This window comes from Meles meles, chromosome 13 (genome assembly GCF_922984935.1).
Source record: "Meles meles chromosome 13, mMelMel3.1 paternal haplotype, whole genome shotgun sequence".
NCBI classification, from domain to species: Eukaryota; Metazoa; Chordata; class Mammalia; order Carnivora; family Mustelidae; genus Meles; species Meles meles.
Window position 1 is genome coordinate 76143441 of NC_060078.1, and position 16932 is coordinate 76160372.

Consider the following 16932-nt stretch of genomic DNA (forward strand, 5'->3'; position numbering starts at 1 on the left):
CCTTGCTTCTAGGCCCAGGGCTCTCAGAAGCAGCAGGAACCCAAGGGCAGAGTGGGGAGCAGGTGGAAGAAGGGTCAGGTTCATCTCTGAGTCCCGAGCGGAAAGGAGCACAGCACGGCCTGCTTCTGGGGTGACGCCTCTGCTCGGTGATTGCTGCAAACACTTACCTAGTTATGTGCCAGGCAGTGTCCCTGACGCCGGTCCCTGGTGAGCAGGAGGGATGCGGTGCCTGTGCTCTTGGATGGGAACCTAGTGAACACATACGTTACAGCATGGCCTTTGAAGGAAAGACTGGGGAACAGTGGGAGAGAAAAGTGGAGATGTGACTCTTGGACTGATGGGACTAGGCTTCAGGGAATGCTGTGACACTAAGTGAGACGTGACCACTCGGCCAGTGAAGTGGGGGTCGGGGTGTTCAGAGCAACCTTATTTGTAATGGTAGAAATTTGGAAATAATAGCCTGTGTGTCTCCCCGTGCAGAGTGGTTGAATTGTTTTGACAAAACCTGTGAGGATACATATTAAAAAAATTTTATTCTCTTTAAGCTTGAAATGTGTCCTTAAAAACAATGATACTGGGACACCTGGGTGGCTCCATCAGCCAAGTGTCTGCCTTTGGCTCACTTCAGGATCTCAGGATGCTGGGATCCAACGTGGTGTCAGGCTCCCTGCTCAGAGGGGAGTCTGCCTCTCCCTTTGCTCTACCCTGCTTCTGCTCTCTCTCTCTCTCAAATAAATAAATAAAATCTTTAAAAAATAAATAATGATACTGGGCATATATCTGGCAGAGGGATGGCATCTGCAAAGGCCCTGGGCAAGAAGAAATACCTTTCTCAACGAGGAAATAAGTGAAGGCCTGGCTTTGGCCCTGGAGGCCACCCCACTTTGGGCATCTTTCTGTTCAAAAGTCTTCTGCCTCTGGGCTGGGGAGAGGCCCATACAGAGTCTCGGGAAGGCCTTTCTAGGAGTCCTTGGTGTCAGTTCAAGGACAGTGTGATGGTGGGGGAAATTGAACTGTTGGGGCAGTGCCTGCCTAGGCCAGATTTATGGGAGGGGAAAGCCTTTGGGGTGAGTCAGCCCTCTTGTTGGAAGAAAGAGAGCCTAACTGAGCTTCTGCCAAGGACCCATGGTGATTCCTCTCTCCTTTTGTGGAGGAATTTGCCTGCTAAACAGGCTGTCGGAGTGGAGTGAATCACTGTTTCCCCCTTTTTGTTAATCATAGACACCTCTGAGCAGGTCTGTTCAGCCCAAACTGCACGCACTGATGGACTTGGATGCCTGGACGAGCAAGCTGGGCAGGTCCCGCAGCTCGGTGTCCACGTACGGCTCTTCCAGAACTCGCTGCATTGGGTCAGGGGCTCCTGGACCCTGGGAACCAGCATTGCAGACAGAGGACCACAGACCTGTCCGGCAGCTTGCTCTTCTGAGATAGAAATGGAGACCCTAAGGTGTCCAGTCTGAGGTCACACAGAGAGACAAGGGGCCTGGCTGACATCTGCCCTCCGGAGCACTTTGTCTTGGCCCTGATCTTGGGTCTCTGTGTCCCTAGCCAAGATGAGTCCTGCTGACCTCTTCTAGGGAAAGAGGTACTGTGTCTGACTCTGGCTGCTGAGCCTGGTGGGTGGGGTGGGAAGCGGGCATGTGAGGTTCTGGCAGGGGCCACCCCCTGCAGGTGCTTCCTGCCAGTGGTCCGCTGGGGAGCACTTCCCCCCTCCTCCGTGTGACTCGCCGGCTGCCGTGGCCTCCAGCCTGTACTGGGTGCAGGGCAGGGTGCTGAGGGCCGTGACCTCCACCCTGCCAAACCCTCCTGCAGGCGTCTGTGCCAGGTGGTGGTTAGAGGGTAATGGGGAGTTGTCTGAGAAAATGCTGTATGACCTGTGTGACTCACTCCTCCCCTCTGGGCCTCTTTGTCCCTAGCCACTCAGTGAGGGGCCCCTCCCAGCTCTGACATCCATTAGTTCTGAGTCTGGTGGAGAGAAGGGGATAATTACAGCCCTCTTTCACTGAGCTGTCTTCACTGTGCCAAAGGCTTTACACGCATCATCTCGGGACTTCTGTCTGTGAGGCACAAAGGAGTCAGTTGCAGTGAAGAGGGGTTGGGTAATATGCCCAGAGTGGCACAGCCAGGAAAGGACACAGCTGGGATTTGAAGCCAAGCAGTCTGGCTCTGGAACAGATGGTCTTTAAAAAAATAAATTACCTATTTGAGAGAGAGAGAGAGAATGGATTTGCTAATGAGGAGAGGGGCAGACAGAGAGGGACAAGCAGACTCTGTGCTGGGTGTGGAGCCTGACACGGGGCTCGATCTCATGACCCTGAGATCATGACCTGAGCCAAAATCAAGAGTCAGACACAACTGACTGAGCCACCCAGGTGCCCCTGGAACGTAGGATCTTAATCACCAGTGTGTTAGGCTGAATAAGGATCCTTCAAAGATGGTGACACCCACGCGCCACCTGTGAGTACATTGCCTCTGCATGGTGAAAGGGACTTTTCAGAAGTTAAGGATCTTGAGATGGGGAGGTTATCCTGGGTTATCCAGGTGGGCCAAGGTCATCACAATCCTTATAATAGGGAGACTGAGGGAGATTTGACGACAGAGTGAGAGGTCAGAGTGATGAGGCTGCTGGCTTTGAAGACCAAGGAAGGGACCATGAACCAAGGAATGTAGAGAGGCCTCTAGAAGCTGGAAAAGGCAAGGAGACAGAGTATCCTCCAGAAGGAACCAGTCCTGCACACACCAGGAATTCAGCCCAGTTTCAGACTTCTGACTTCCAGAAATTTAGCATCATAAATTCACATTATTTGAAGCTACGAGATTTGCGGTAATTTGTTACAGCATCGGCAGGAGGCTCAGACCACCATATTTGATGCGCTGTCTCCTCATGGCAGTCTCTGGTTTTCGCGTTCAAATTTGATTCTGAATTCCTAAGAGTAGAAATCTAATCTGCCAGATAGAGCTCTCCTTGGCCATTTCACAATTACAGAAGCATTTCAGAGGAAGACTTTGTAAGGCCCGCTGCCTCATCGCTGCAGAATAGTAATCTGCTGTGTCATGGAATTAGGAGGAGGAGGTAGAGAGGGAAAGTAGTCATAGGGGCGTGGGACCCCAGCATAGACTCTGCCTCTGAAAGTCCCCACCTGGACGCTCCCCTTCCCCAGACATCGTCTTTAGTCTCCTGCCAGTGGTCTCCTACAGCGGGGTCTGTACCGTATGCCCGGCCCGTGTTGGTGGGCCGCACACTTTCCTAGCTGGGGCCACAGTGCGAGGCAGCAGGTGGCTGTGCCCCAGGTCCTTGCAGGGAACACAGATGCCGTGGCTCACTCCCAGCTACCAGTGTGCTCGTGGGAGAAGTAGCCCGGGAGCTTGGCTGGGTCGGGAATTTAAAGGAGACAGTTCTTTCTGCAGAAATGCTGCCTTGAGCTGGTCTCTAAGGACCAAGTACCAGCTCTCTAGAACCCGGGGTGAAGCCATCTAGTTGCTTCCAGGAGTGCATAGCACCAGGTCCCTTTACTCTTCCTGGAATGTGGCTAAACTGCTTATAGACCCATCATAAGGACACCTAGGACCCGAGAGCTCCTCCACCCAACTCCTTGTCTGGAGAAACTGAGGCCCACAGAAGGGAAGGCACACTCAGGCTCACGTGGCCAGGATTCCTTAATGGGAACTCCAAGATCTGAACTGATAGGGATCTTTCTCGCTCCCATTAAGACAGGAAATTCACTCATTCCTTCCTTTAACAACATTTTATTGTGGACTTGCTTGGTGCCAGGCACTGGGTACTGTCATGGTCCTGGCTTCCAGAAAATAACCTAAGGGGTCAAGAAGAGTGGATGGTAATAAGCAGGATTAATAGATAAATGAATAAAATTCTTTCAGGTTGTTAGAGTTTATAAAGTGAATCCACAAGATGTGGCGATGGGATAATGAGGGTGCCCAGGAGACAGAGTGATCAGTGAAGGCCTTAAGAGGAGGTGACTGACTTCTCAGTTGGAAACCAGAGGCAGAGTCATGGGAAGAGTGTTTCAGGCAGAAGGAACAGCCAGGAGATAGCTCAGAGTAGGAAGAGCTGGTGTATATAAGAAATGAAAGATAGCCCAGTGCAGCTGGAGCAGAGTGAACCCAGAGATGAGGCCCGGGAGGGGGACAGGTGGGTTCAGCCTGCAGGGCCTTCTAGCTCATGGTCAAGAGTTCAGGTTTCATCCTGTGGGAGCTACTGGGGGGACTGGAAGTCGTTTGCATTCTTAGAATGCCACAGGCTGTAATGGACAGTGGGTTGGGCAGAAAGGAGATGGAGGCAGGGAGGCTACTGCCATCACCCTGTGAGAAGTGATGGTGGCTTGGCCCAGGTCTGTGGCCATGGAGGAGAAGGGAGATGGCAGAGTCAATATGTCCATGCTGGACATGATGGGACTTGATGGATGGTTGCAGGTATAAGGCAGCATTAGTTAGCTATAGCTGTGTAACAAATTACCCCAAACTTAGCAGCTTAGAATGACAACAGATGTTTGTTATCTCATGGTCTTTGTGGGTCAGGAATTCAGGAGCGGCTTAGCTGGGTGGTTCTGGCTCAGGGTCTTTCATGAGCTTGCAGTCAAGATGTTGGTGGGCGCTGCCATCATCCGAAGGCTTGACTGGGGCTGGAGACTCCACTTCCAAGGGGCTCACTCACATGGTTGGCAAACGAATGCTGGCTGTTCGCAGGAGCTCTCAGCAACTCCCTACCCAAGCCTCTTCATAGGTCGGCACGAAGGCCCTTCAAGCAAATGATCCAAGAGAGAGCTGGGCAGAAGGCACAATGACTTTCATGATGTAGCCTCAGTCACTTCCACCAACGTCCTGTTGGTCATATGGGTTCAGTGTGGGAGGGGACCAGGGAGGCTGTGACTACCAGAAGGCAAGAATCAATGGACCATCTTGGAGGCTGCTTACCATAGAGACCAGGAGGAAGACTGGGTCAGGGATGACACCTAGGTTTTTGGCCCATGTGGCTGGTGCCACTCACCGAGAAGGAGAGGCTGGAGAAAAAGCACATTTTGGGTGTAGGTAGAGGGGAATCAAGAACTCTCTTCTGCACTCTAGTTTGGGAGACTTTGCCTTGGCACTGGAAACTCTTCTCTCTCTAATGGCCTCTGTGCTGCACTGGTTTGGGGCTTATGTGGTCTCAGGCTTTGGGGAAGCTTTCTGAGGGCCCAGTTCTCATGTGTCCCTTGAGCTAACTCCATGTCAGCCTCATGGAATGGGAGTTATGAACCAGGCATTCTTAGGTTCAAATCCCTGCTTAGCCACTTAGTGGCCCTGGGCCAGATACTTGGCCTCTCTGGGCTTGTTTCCTCATGTGCACAGTGAATCTACTTTGCTCTGGCATCCTGAAGCTCAGAGGAAATGGAGCTGAAAGACAGCTCAGGGCCGGGCTCTCCCTTTCCTATCTGTACCTCAGAGCTCCCAGCCCTCCTGTGGGTTGTCATATCTTCATCATCACGTACCCAGGTCGCTGGGTGGGTTTTGACTGGGAAGGATTTCTAAAGAGTCTCTTCAGCTTCTTTTAGGTGGGTGATGCAGACATTCTGGGGGCAGCAGAAGTAATTATTACTCATAGGAAAATGCAAATATTTTAATGAATATCCTATGAAAAATTGGGGCATTTTTTTTTTTTCCCTGAGCAAATAGTCCTGTTTATTTCTCCAACAAAACAGCCACAGGTGGGCTGCAGGGGCCAGCTTCACTGCCAGTGGCTTTTCTCAGGGGTCAGCTCGGCCCCCCTCCCCCACCCAGCCTTGCTCTTCTGTAACCAAGAGAAAACACACTGAAGATAAAAGTGACCAAATTTGGGCTTTGCTGAGAGAAGAGGATGACTTTTGCAGTGAAAAGTTAGTTTTTGTGGCCAAACTTTTTCAACTGTGAAAACCGGTGTGGACAAAGTGTAGTAAGCCCCAAAACACATTTGAAATATGGTTTTCCTTGGAAAGGACATTTTAAGGAAGGTCATCAGTGTTTGCAAGAGGATGAGGTGTCTGCCTTCCCCTGAAGGAAATTTCTCTAAACTCCTAAAGAGATGTAGAGGAATAGAGAAAAAGATGGGAAGCCCCAGGGTGAGGCAGCGTGGGGAACCAGGGTACGGAGCAACAGGGTTTAAATCGTGTTAGTGCCCTCCTGGTGCCTAATGCGGCTCGAGGGCTTTAGACGCAGGCTCTGTCTGACCCTCACAGTGGGCATCTGGATATTCTTTAAACCAGTCGTGAAACTGGCCCAGAGAGGTTGGCGAGGTGGCCTGTGGTCACTCAGCTCAGGGATAGAAGAGCCAGAAATCCAACCCTCCCTGTCGGATGGGAGCCCCCACCTTCTCCTTCCACGCTGCCCAGGGAGAAGGGGGTCTAAGTTCAGGGTTAGGATAGCTGATGCTGGGATGGGAGGAGACCTAACTGAGGGGCAGGGGAGATGGTCTGCACCCTGCCCCTCCCAGGGAAGACCGTGGTGTTTCCATTTTGTTTTTTTTTAAAGATTTATTTGTTTCTTTGAGAGAGAGAGAAGGAGAGTAGAGCAGGAGGGAGGGGCAGAGAGAAACAGGCTCTCAGGTGAACAGGGAGCCTGACACCGGTCTCTATCCCAGGACCCTGAGGTCATGACCTGAGCCAAAGACAGACACTTAACCGACTGAGCTGCCCAGGGGACTCCTGTGTTCCCATTTTGAGGGAGGAAAATGCAGGCTCAGAAAAGACGATGGTGTGTGATGAGTTTTTTGATGTGTGTATTTATTTGAAAGTCCATTTGGAAATCATCTCTTCTCTTCCGGCCTGTCTCTCCGTCCGTTGTTCTTTCTACTCATCTGTGATGTGCTCTGGGTCAGGCATCGCTCTGGGTGCTCGGGGGAGTAGCAGGGGAGGGGACAAGATCCTTAACCCCCTGATGCCCACATTCGCGTGGAAGGGAGGGGCAGAGACAGGGAAGAAGCAAGGAGCAGAATGTTACAAGGTGGTACGTACAAGAGAAACGAAAAAGCGAAAGAAAGGGAGGGTTGAGGAGAGGTGGGCACAGGCGTAGCACGAAAAAGGGTGACCGGTGAGTGTGACTTTGGAGGGAAAGAACAGTTTGGGAACGAGATAGAGGTGGCGGAAGCCACACTCTGAATGTTCTAGATTCCACTTAATTATTCATTTAAAACTGGTAAATTTCTTACCGTATTTATTTCACTTCTGATTATTTATTAGAAAAAAAAAAAAAAAGACAGTCAGGGTCGACCTCATGGAGAAAGCAGGATCTGTACAAACACTTGAATGAGGCAAAGGGGTTAACCCTGAAGGTGTTTTCTCCCCAGGAGAGGGAGGAGGTTCCAGGCAGATCAGCTCAGGCAACCACAGACCAGTGGGCCAAATCCAGCCTGCTGTCTGCTTTGGTAATAAAGTTTTATTGGAATACAGTCCATGTGTTTACATATTGTCTGTGACCCAGAGACTTCTTCTGGCCCTCACAGAAAATGTTCGCTGACTCCTGAGCTGGAGCGGAGGGCCTCAGGGGGGAAGGCGCCCAGGGTGTTTGAGGACTTCGAGGAGAGTGTAGTGGGAGTGGGGGAGCAAGCCAGGGAGTCGGGGCCGCTGAGGTCAGAGAGGGAACAGATCCAAATCGAGGAGCCCCTGCTTGCTCCTCTCTGGCGCCCTCCGACGAACACTGGACAGACGCTGACATCGTGCTGATGGGAAAGTTGTGCGTGCGTGCATCGGGGGGAGTCATGGGTGGATAGAGAGATGGCTGAACTCGGATTCAGAAGATCTGGGCTCGAGACCTGCTGTCTGTTCTCAATTCTCTTATGTGTCAGGGTCGTATGGTGAAACTGGGAATAGAGTGATGACGGTGGCGGGGATGGTATTGTTCGTGGTGGTGGCGGGGACGGTGGTGGTGTTGATGGTGACGATGGTGACGGTGATGACGGTGATAACGGTGGTGGGGTTTGGCAGGGCTGATGATGATGCTAGGGGGACGGCGGTGGGATGGTTGGTGCGGATGGTGGTGATGGTGACGTTGATGGCAGTAATGATGGTGACGGAGATGGTAGTGGGGCTGGTGTTCCGGGGGATGGTGATGCTTGTGAGGACAATGGCTACACTTAGTCAGCCCCTACTGTATGCTAAGAGCTTTGCACACTTGGCTCTAATTCTGAACCCAGAGGCAAATTGGGCAGCAGCAGCCTTTGCAGGGGAAAACACTGAGTGACTTAGCAAGACCACACAGCGGGTGTGTCATGTGGCTCAGATAACGGGGGAGGGGTCCCCCCCCCCTGGAGATGGCCGTGAAGAGCCCTCGAGGCGGTGGACAGGAGAGCCCCGGGGTAGTAGCCCAGCTGTCACTCAAGGGCAGCAGCCTTTGGTCAAGGCAGCCCAGCTTTAGCGCTGCCCTCAGCAGCAGGCCTTCCTAGGAGGGACCGTCTCCCAGCCTCTCTGCCCGGCAGCCTCCTTGCTCTCGGGCTCAGCATGCTGGAGAGGGGCCACGTCTCCCTGTCCCCATGGCGACCACTTACCAGGCCTGGTGTTGGTTTGGGTTTTCCTAATTTGAGGTTGCGGGATCCTTCTGGTTGTAGCTGAAGTTTTTTCTGCTCTGGAAACCCGACTGTGGTGAGGCCATGAGGGGGGCCCAGAGGTGCTGGGATCTGCCCACAGGCCACAGGCCCCACAGGCCCCACAGGCCGGGTGCGGGCCCCCATGCTTCACACCACTTCAACAGCGTGTTTCCTTGTGAGAGCACAGTGGAGGTTTCAGGTTCTCGTGGCAGCAGCCCTGAAACATCCTGGGGCCGGGATAACGGTGAGTCTTCGCCTCCCCATGTCCTCCAGGCCTGGGGTGTGCTAATGCTGCACTCCCGTGTGCCCACCACCTTGGTTTCTGCCTGCCTTCGTGGTGGGGGCTCTCCTTGAACAAAGCGAGCCTGCAGTGAAGCAGCCGAGTTCAGCTCTCAGGCAGCTAATGGGGCCTGGAAAGGCCTTCGGGCCCTCCCCATCTCCTCTGCCGCCTCGTTTCACTGACTTGGGCAGGTCGCTTGCAGGCCTGGCTGCACCTGCCCCAGATGGGCAACTTTTCGAACAGAGCCTGGGCTTCGGGTGCATTCTGGGCCTATCGCTTAGGTCTCCGCCATGGTAAGAAGGGTCAGCATCCTCCTGGAGGTGAAGTTGGTGGTTGTGTCTGGCTGTGGGAAGCAGGCGGCCTGGGGCGGGGAGAGACTCAGCTTCCCTCGCTGGCCCACTCCGGGGGTCCCGTGCCCAGTAGGACGGCACTGAACACACTTGAAGACTCTAAGCTACGTGATGCTTCCTGGTCCAGGGTACCTCGGGCTTGGCCCAGCATGAGCGGCACAGCCCCCAGGTCAGGACATCCTGGGCCCCAGGTGCCTTCGGTGGCCCCTCCCGTGCTGTTTCCGTCAACACGTTTCCATCGACGTGTAGTTATGGGGGCGTCTCCTCCTGGCCCCACCACACCCTGACTGCCCAGCGTAAGCACTTTGGGCCGGTGTGGTCAGGGAGGAACCGAGGGCAGGAGTCGTTTTGATCCAGAGGCATCTAGAAACTTAACAGAGGAGGGTACCCCAAGGCAGAGACCGCGCTGGTCTCTGGGGAGATGGGGAGGGCCGTGGACCCAACGGGGTCCTGTAATTGGACTCTCGCCTTGTTCGGGGCTGGATGAGGGGAGACTTTGAGCCAGGGAGATGCTGCACGCCTACCTCATCAGCTTGGGCGCCCCGCAGGTGGGGGCAAAGTTGGTAGAGCCTGGGGGGATGGGACGGAAATGTCAGTGGTGTGGAGGGCAAGGGGTGGGAGCAGCAGGCACAGAGGTAGCCCACCTCGTCAGAAAAACTGGCCGCCTCCGCTTTGCCTGTGACCTCTGAGAACACTGCCAGCCTCCCCGTGGTGGTATTTTCTGGAAAGCTCGCCTGCTGGCAGTGCTTTGGAAACCAACTCCTGAAAGCTCACCTGGGTGGGAGTTGAACAGATTCTTTAGCCCCACAGACGTCACAGGCAAAATTGTAACACCACCTTCCACTCGACCGGCCAGGGGCGGGTGAGTCACCAGGCTCTTGTGGCTGGGAACACAGAGAGACGTCCTTCCCACGTACAGTCACCAGGATACTCGAGAACTTCCCAGACCTTGGAGAAGAGGCTCCTCTGGTTTTCATGCTCCCCTTGCCCCACGAGTGTTGGAAAGACCTGCTTTACAACAGCATTTGGATTTCTAACAAGGTCGGGCCCTCGCGTTACCGTAAAACGGAACTTTCTGAGCCTCGCGGCCCCCAGCAACCCACAGGCCGTTCCGTGGAGGGCAGGCCTTGAAGCAGTAGGAGGAAGGGGTCCTATGGGAATCCTGGGGCTGCTGTAGTCTGTGCCCCTTCCCTCCACATCCTGTGCCTTCCACCAGCAGGCAACACCCCAAACTATTCTAGAAGTGCTAGTAGTTGTTTCTGTGGTCTTGCTCGTGCTGCCTGGCCCTGCCCTGGGGGCTCCTGCTCCGAGGGAGCTCGAGGCCAGCGAGGCTGGGTGCTTGCTTGCTTTCTCACCCCAGGCCTCCCCTCTGCAAAGGCCACAACTGAGTGGATTGTGCAGAAACTGGGCTGGCCTGTGACTTGTGGCCTGGGATGGAGGGATGAGTTGGCCAATCAGATTTGCTCTGTGAGCCTTTAGAATCAGGGCTCTGGCAGGCAGGTGGTGAGGGGGGCCAGATGGTCCTGAAGACTTGGGAATCCTTGACAGCTGTGATGCATTTCTTTCCTTTTTTTTTTTTTTTTTAAAGATTTTATTTATTTATTTGACAGAGAGGTTGATCACAAGTAGGCAGAGAGGCAGGCAGAGAGAGAGGAGGAAGCAGGCTCCCTGCTGAGCAGAGAGCCCAATGTGGGGCTCGATCCCAGGACCCTGAGATCACAACCTTGGCGGAAGGCAGAGGCTTTAACCCACTGAACCACCCAGGCACCCCTGTGATGCATTTCGGATACTAACTATCCTGGAATGAACATGGACACCACAGATGAGGGGTGAAGTCCCACAATCTGCCCTCCCTTCAGACTCGGGCTACAAGTTTTGGGGGTGGGGGGGGTCCCGGGTCACATGTACTTTTGACAAACGGGCTACAAATTCAGGAATTCTCTCACCCACTCAGGTCTGATCATTCACTAGAATGGCTCACAGAACTCAGAGCGCTTTTCTTGCAATTTTATCAGCACAGAAGGACACAAAACCAAACCAGCAAAAGAGAGAGATGCCTAGGGCATGCGAGGGACGTGTTACCCTCCTGGCAGCAGCCAGCAAATTGCCTGAGCCTGGTACCCAGAGTTTTTATTGGGGTTTCAGGACTTAGGCATGGCTGACGGAATCATTGGCCACATGGGCGAGCTCAGTCTCCAGCCACCCCATCGCTCCTCAAAGGTGAGGATATTCTCACCGGGTTCAGACCCTGTCCAATCATCGGGGTGGTCATTCTGGCATGGCCAGCCCCATCTTGAGCTATCTCATGAGCATAAACTCGGGTACATTTTGGGGGACCCACCAGGAATAAAAACAACACTCCATCATTTGGAAAATTTCAAGGACTTGAAGGACTTGGCGGTTACCTCCCAGGAACCAGGTACAAAGGCCAGTCGAATTCCTCATGGTACACCCACGGCCAACTGGGCCTGGGCAAATGGGTGAGTGAGCCTGGTATGGTCTGGAGAGGGGGCACGTGGTGGCATGAGGGGCAGACACCCCAGTCCCAGCTTCTCTATGGTCCATGGCCTTCTGACTCCCACAAGCCTTAGCAGCCTTTCCTTGGATTCATCGAGGCCTGCATGATCCTGACAACAGTCCTCTTCTTTGCAGGTCAACTCAAATGAGTCTCTGTTCTGCTAACCTTGGCTAGAACTGTACTCACCAATACTGCTTTTTGTTTTGAGCTGACAAGTCTATCCCGGAGGAACACGCTCTGCGAGAAAATGTCCTCCGTCCTCAGGCCCACACAGTGTATCAAGCCTCTGTGGAGACCCTGGCAGGTCCATCTCTGTGAAAGATGGTTCTTTCCTCTCCGGGATCTGTTGAACAATCAAGGTCCAGGGGCCATCGGAATGCAGAGACACCCAGTAGAGGAACTGTGTACTCCTGAGAGAGGAGTGCTTTGTGGGAAGTCCCGCCCAGCCTGCTCGGGAGCCAGGCCAGGCTCTAGGGGCACAGAGTGGGGTTCCCTGAGGCCCGCTTACCAATATGGACCCTTAGAGGCCAGCACTGAACATGTTGGAAATAGGAGGGCTCTTACACCGTTTGCCCCTCGCCCTGGCTGGTGCCCCATGGCTGATGCTGTCAAGTGTCTGTGAGAGAAGAAACTCAAGTCAGGCAGAAGCTTGTCAGTCAGATCCCAGGATCACTGCATTGGGGGTGGCTGGAGGGAACAGTCTGTCCCAATCCCGCTCTGTTTCTTCTAATCCTTTTTAGAAGTAGATGGGGCAGAAATCTCGGATCAGAGAGAGACATTCCCAGAGCAAGAGTCGTCCCATCTTTCATTTCCTGGGTGATGTTCAGGAACTTTCTCTTACTTTAGGGCAGTGGTTCTCAGACTTGAGTGAGCATCAGAATCACCTGGAAGGCTCATTAATACACAGGTGGCTGGGGGCCATTCCCAGAGTTTTGGAGTCAACAGGTCCACAGCGAGGCCCGAGAATCTGCATTTCGAACAAGTTGCCCAGTGATGCTGATGCTGCTGATCCGAGGACCCCAGTGACCCTCTGACCCAGGGCTGTGAAGGAAGGTCTTCTCAACAAATGCAGGGAGGCTTCCTCCGCTTCTCCCAAGGACCCTTCCTCGGATCAGCAGCTCATTTGCCAGGAGGGAAGAAAGAACTTTAGACTAAGAGTCCAACTCCAGGGCCCTGGCTCAGGTTGTGATGTGCCACTTGAGGGATTTGTGGCAAGGTTCTTGCCCCTCTGAGACTATGTTCTCATCAACAAAATGAGTTCAGGGACAGGACCTGCCTCCTGGACTTGATGTGAGAACTAACTGTGATGTTGTCCTCACCGATTGTCCCCGGACCCTCGGAATACAGGAAGGGTTGTGTTTCTTTAATTTCCAGATCAAATAGATCATACCATAAGGTTAATGAGAGTCCCAGCGTCAATTGCTTGGCAAAGATCGGTCCCACTTCCTTCCGAGGATGGAAAGAGAAGGCCCAGGGCTCAAAGGAGTCCAGCCAGCAAGACCACAGACTGTCAGGGTGCCGGCTGTTGCTGGTTTGGTCAGTGTCCTTTGAAAGAGGGGCCTTTGCGGGCAGGTCCACTCCTCCAGGCCAGTCTGGCCACAGTCCCTGGGGGGCTGGAGGCTCCTGCATGCTCAGAGCCCCTTATCACTGGGATGCAGCTGCCACAGAGCCTGCACCCTCGAGGAGCTCAGCCCTCCCCTCACCAGCACTGTCCCCCACAGTAGGTGTGGGTCCGCCTCGTTCTGCTCCCTCTGTCCTCAGAGCACGAACCCCTCCCTCAAGCCCAGTACAAGCAACAAGAATAACCGTAAGCCAGTTCCTCCCCCACAGTGACAGCTTTCTCATGGCAGCTTTTTCAGAGCGATCATTTTATTTCTCCCTGGGAGCATGCACGGGAGCAAAAGGCATGCCAATTAGTTAACGAGAGCGAACGCTTGGCCCTCGCAGAAGAAATGGTAGCTCCCTCTTACTTTGCCTTTTGTCCCCACACTCTAGTCCCTGCTAGGACTTGCCCTCCTGCCAGAGGAGCCCCCAGTCCTCTCTGTTGGCTACTCTCCCTCCTCCTGCCTTGCCACCCCTGTAACATACTTGCCTTCGTCCTCCTGGGGGACACCTGTAAGAGGCCATTGCTGGTGGCCCAGGGTGGGAGAAAGCAGAAACAGTTTGCTAAACAATTTCCTTCTTGGAAACTGCCCCCTCCTTCTTCTGGGGCCAGCCAGGGCTGAGGCCCCAAGTCCAGGAACACTCCTACCTTCCGGTTGCCCACCTTTCTGCGGGTTTTGCCCTTTGGTGCCTTTCCTCAGAGTGAAGAGCTGGCAGAGTTTAGCCCGTGTCCCTGACATCTCGGCCTCTCCCCTCCTTGAGCAGGACAGACCCCTTCTTGTCTAGCCCCCCGGCCTGTGTTGCCGCCATCCCCTCCCTGGTTGGAGCTGCTCCTCCTCGGTGCGTGCCCCCAGCCCCTACCAGGCCACACTCCGAGCAGCAGACTTGCTCATCTCTGCTCTTTGAAGCCTGCACTGAGCTGGATGTCCCTGAGGGCAGGGATCATGTCCAGTTCACTGACTCGTTTCCGGCCCATGAAAAGATAAACTATGAGCAGCAGTGGGTCAGATGGTGAAGCAAATAAAACCCAAAGCTGCTCAAAATGAGAAACGGCTGGGAGTCAGTGCAGGGGGGCCCATTCATCCCGCATTAATTCCTCTCCCTGAGCCTCTGGCTTCTCATCTGTGTAATGGGGTTAATGCCACTTTAATGAGCACGAAACAGGTAGCACCCAGTTCAGGGCTAAACTCGGATGGCTGGGCTGGGGTAGGGTGGAGATTGTCAGTGATTCCCACAGACATTGGTTTACCCAGTCAGTCATCCTAACTTAATGAAAGCTTGTGATTAACTGGGCATTGTGTGGGCTGCCCCCGCCTCCCCTCCCGGAGGGACATTGAGAAGGTCTGGCTGGAGCAGGGAACAGGCCGGGTGGGCTTGGCAAGGGAGCTCTGCCCCTCCAGGGCAGCCCCGGAAGAGGTATTAAGTGGGGGCTTGAGGAAGCAGCAGGGCTCCTACAGGTGGGGGGTCAGGGGTTTCTCCCGTGGGGTCATGGGATGGGGGAGGGGAGAGGATGTTGCATATGGAGGTCAGAGGAATGACACTTGCATCCGCTTGGAGAATGCTGTTTGAGCATCTGTGGGGGGCCAAGGAGAGAGCCACAGAGAGCACAGAAAGCCAGGTCCCTGCAGCCATGTTGAGCAGGGAGACTGAGGCTGGACACGTAAAGCACTAGGTAGGAAGCTGTCGGGTACTGCTGAGAGCTGGGGCTCGTGCTGGGAATCTGCTAGTGACTTCACACGTACAGATTGGACACATCAGTGAAAATGGGCCGAATGTGTTGGGAGAATGGATAAGTGATCCGTCAGGTAACGAGTGAGTGTGTGCAAGAGGGAGACAGACTGCCCACCTGCCCAGGGCCTCCCCGATGCTGTTTGGTGGCAGGGGTGAAGGCAGAGAATGGGGCCCACTTCAGCTGCCCAGGTCGGAGAAGGCCCTCTGGGGTGGCCTTCCTACAGTGCAGGGGAAGTCTAAAGCTGGATGCTGGTGTTAGACTTGAAGCATGGGGGAGAAACGCTCTCACTGGGTAGGCAGAAGATGCTCCTGCCAGAGGGAGCCGTGAGTGCAAAGGCCTGAGAGCAATGGCAGGGAGGGAAATAAAGCTTGAGGGGATGGTGACCCCATGGTGAAGGGCTTTGAACCTGGTCAACGAGCATGGGTGACGGGTGTTGGAGGGGCAGACCTGGGAACTGGCCGTCCCAGGGGCTGGGGCCTCCCCGAGTGGTGGGGAGGTGCTGGCTTTAGCCCCCTTCCCAAGCGGGGGGTGGGGTGGGGTTGGGGTAGTTGTGGCCACAGGGCGGGGACACACGAGGAACTTCTAAAGCAGGATGGTGGCCCTTGCTCCCTCAGATGATGACATCTGGTTAAAACTACTAACCCAGCAGCAGACTCCAGAGCCTGGTATCTGTCTGGAGGCGGTGACCTCTTGGAGGAGGTCATGGTGAAGACAGGGGACCTTGCTCCAACCTGTCCGAGTTATGGAGGAGCAGGGTTTATGTCATGATCCTTTTCAAGGAACTGGAGGCCAGGTGAGTGGGGAGGCCATTCAGGATCCCTGTGGTCATTTAGGGGGTCACCCTGCTGGGAGCATCCCTGTGTTAGTTTCCTATTGCTGCTGGAACACGTACCGTGAGCCCAGTGGATTGAAGGAACGCACATCACTGAGTTACAGACGTCAGCCGTGGGTTGCACTGGGTAAAACTACGGTGTTGGCAGGGCTCTGTTCTTTCTGGAGGCTCTCAGGGAGAATCTGTTTTCTTGCCTTTTCTAGTTTCCAGGGGCTGCCCTCTTTCTCGCAGCTCCTTCCATCTTCAAAGCCAGCGGTGGCCGTCTGGTCTTTCTCACCCAGCATTGCTCTAAACTGACTCTTCTACTCCTTCTTCCCCACATAAGGATGCTAATGGCTACGCCGGCCGGCAGAGACCATCTGGGATAATGTTTCGCCGTTATCCCTACTTGCATCTGCAAGATTCATTCCCCTTTGTCATGTGTCCTAACATATCCACAAGCTCCAGGGAGTAGGACGGGGACACTCTGGGGAGCATTGTCCTGCCTGCCACAGTCCCTGCCGTGTGCTGAGGGCTGAGGCGGTGAGGAGGAGGATAGATGCTGTAACAAGAGTGACCCTTGAGGACATTGCGAAAGTGCAGTGAGCCGGTCAGAAGACACACACTGTGCGATTTCACTTACTTTCCCTCCAGTAGCAACATTCACAGAGAAAGGAAGTCGAACGGTGGCTGCCGGTGGCTGCCGGCGGCTGGGGGATGAGGGAGTTAGTGTTTAATAGGTGCAGAGTTCCAGTTTGGGGTGATGAAGAAGTTCTGGAGGTGGATGGTGGTGATGATTGTACAAGATGAAAATACTGATCGCCTCTGGACTGTGTGCCTAGTCACAGGGAATGTGGTAGATTTCATGTTGTGTATGTTTTATCTCACACATACACACACACACACACAAGTGATTTCTTCTAGCCAGATCTGGGAGCAAATAGTGTGGGAATGGGAGGGGACAAGGACTTAGATGTGTGCGTGTGTTTATTTTGTTTGTTTTTTTTTTTAAGAATTTTTATTTATTTATTGGACAGAGAGAGAGCACAAGCAGGCAGAGTAGCAGGCAGAGAGAGAGGGAGAAGCAG

The 16932-nt window shown here is 54.0% G+C and overlaps 1 protein-coding gene across 2 annotated transcripts in view; it reads left to right on the plus strand.

Moving 5' to 3' along the window:
• GRK5 (G protein-coupled receptor kinase 5) overlaps nucleotides 1–16932 on the plus strand; it is a 207053-nt gene that overhangs the window by 77463 nt on the left and 112658 nt on the right. The window lies entirely within an intron of this gene.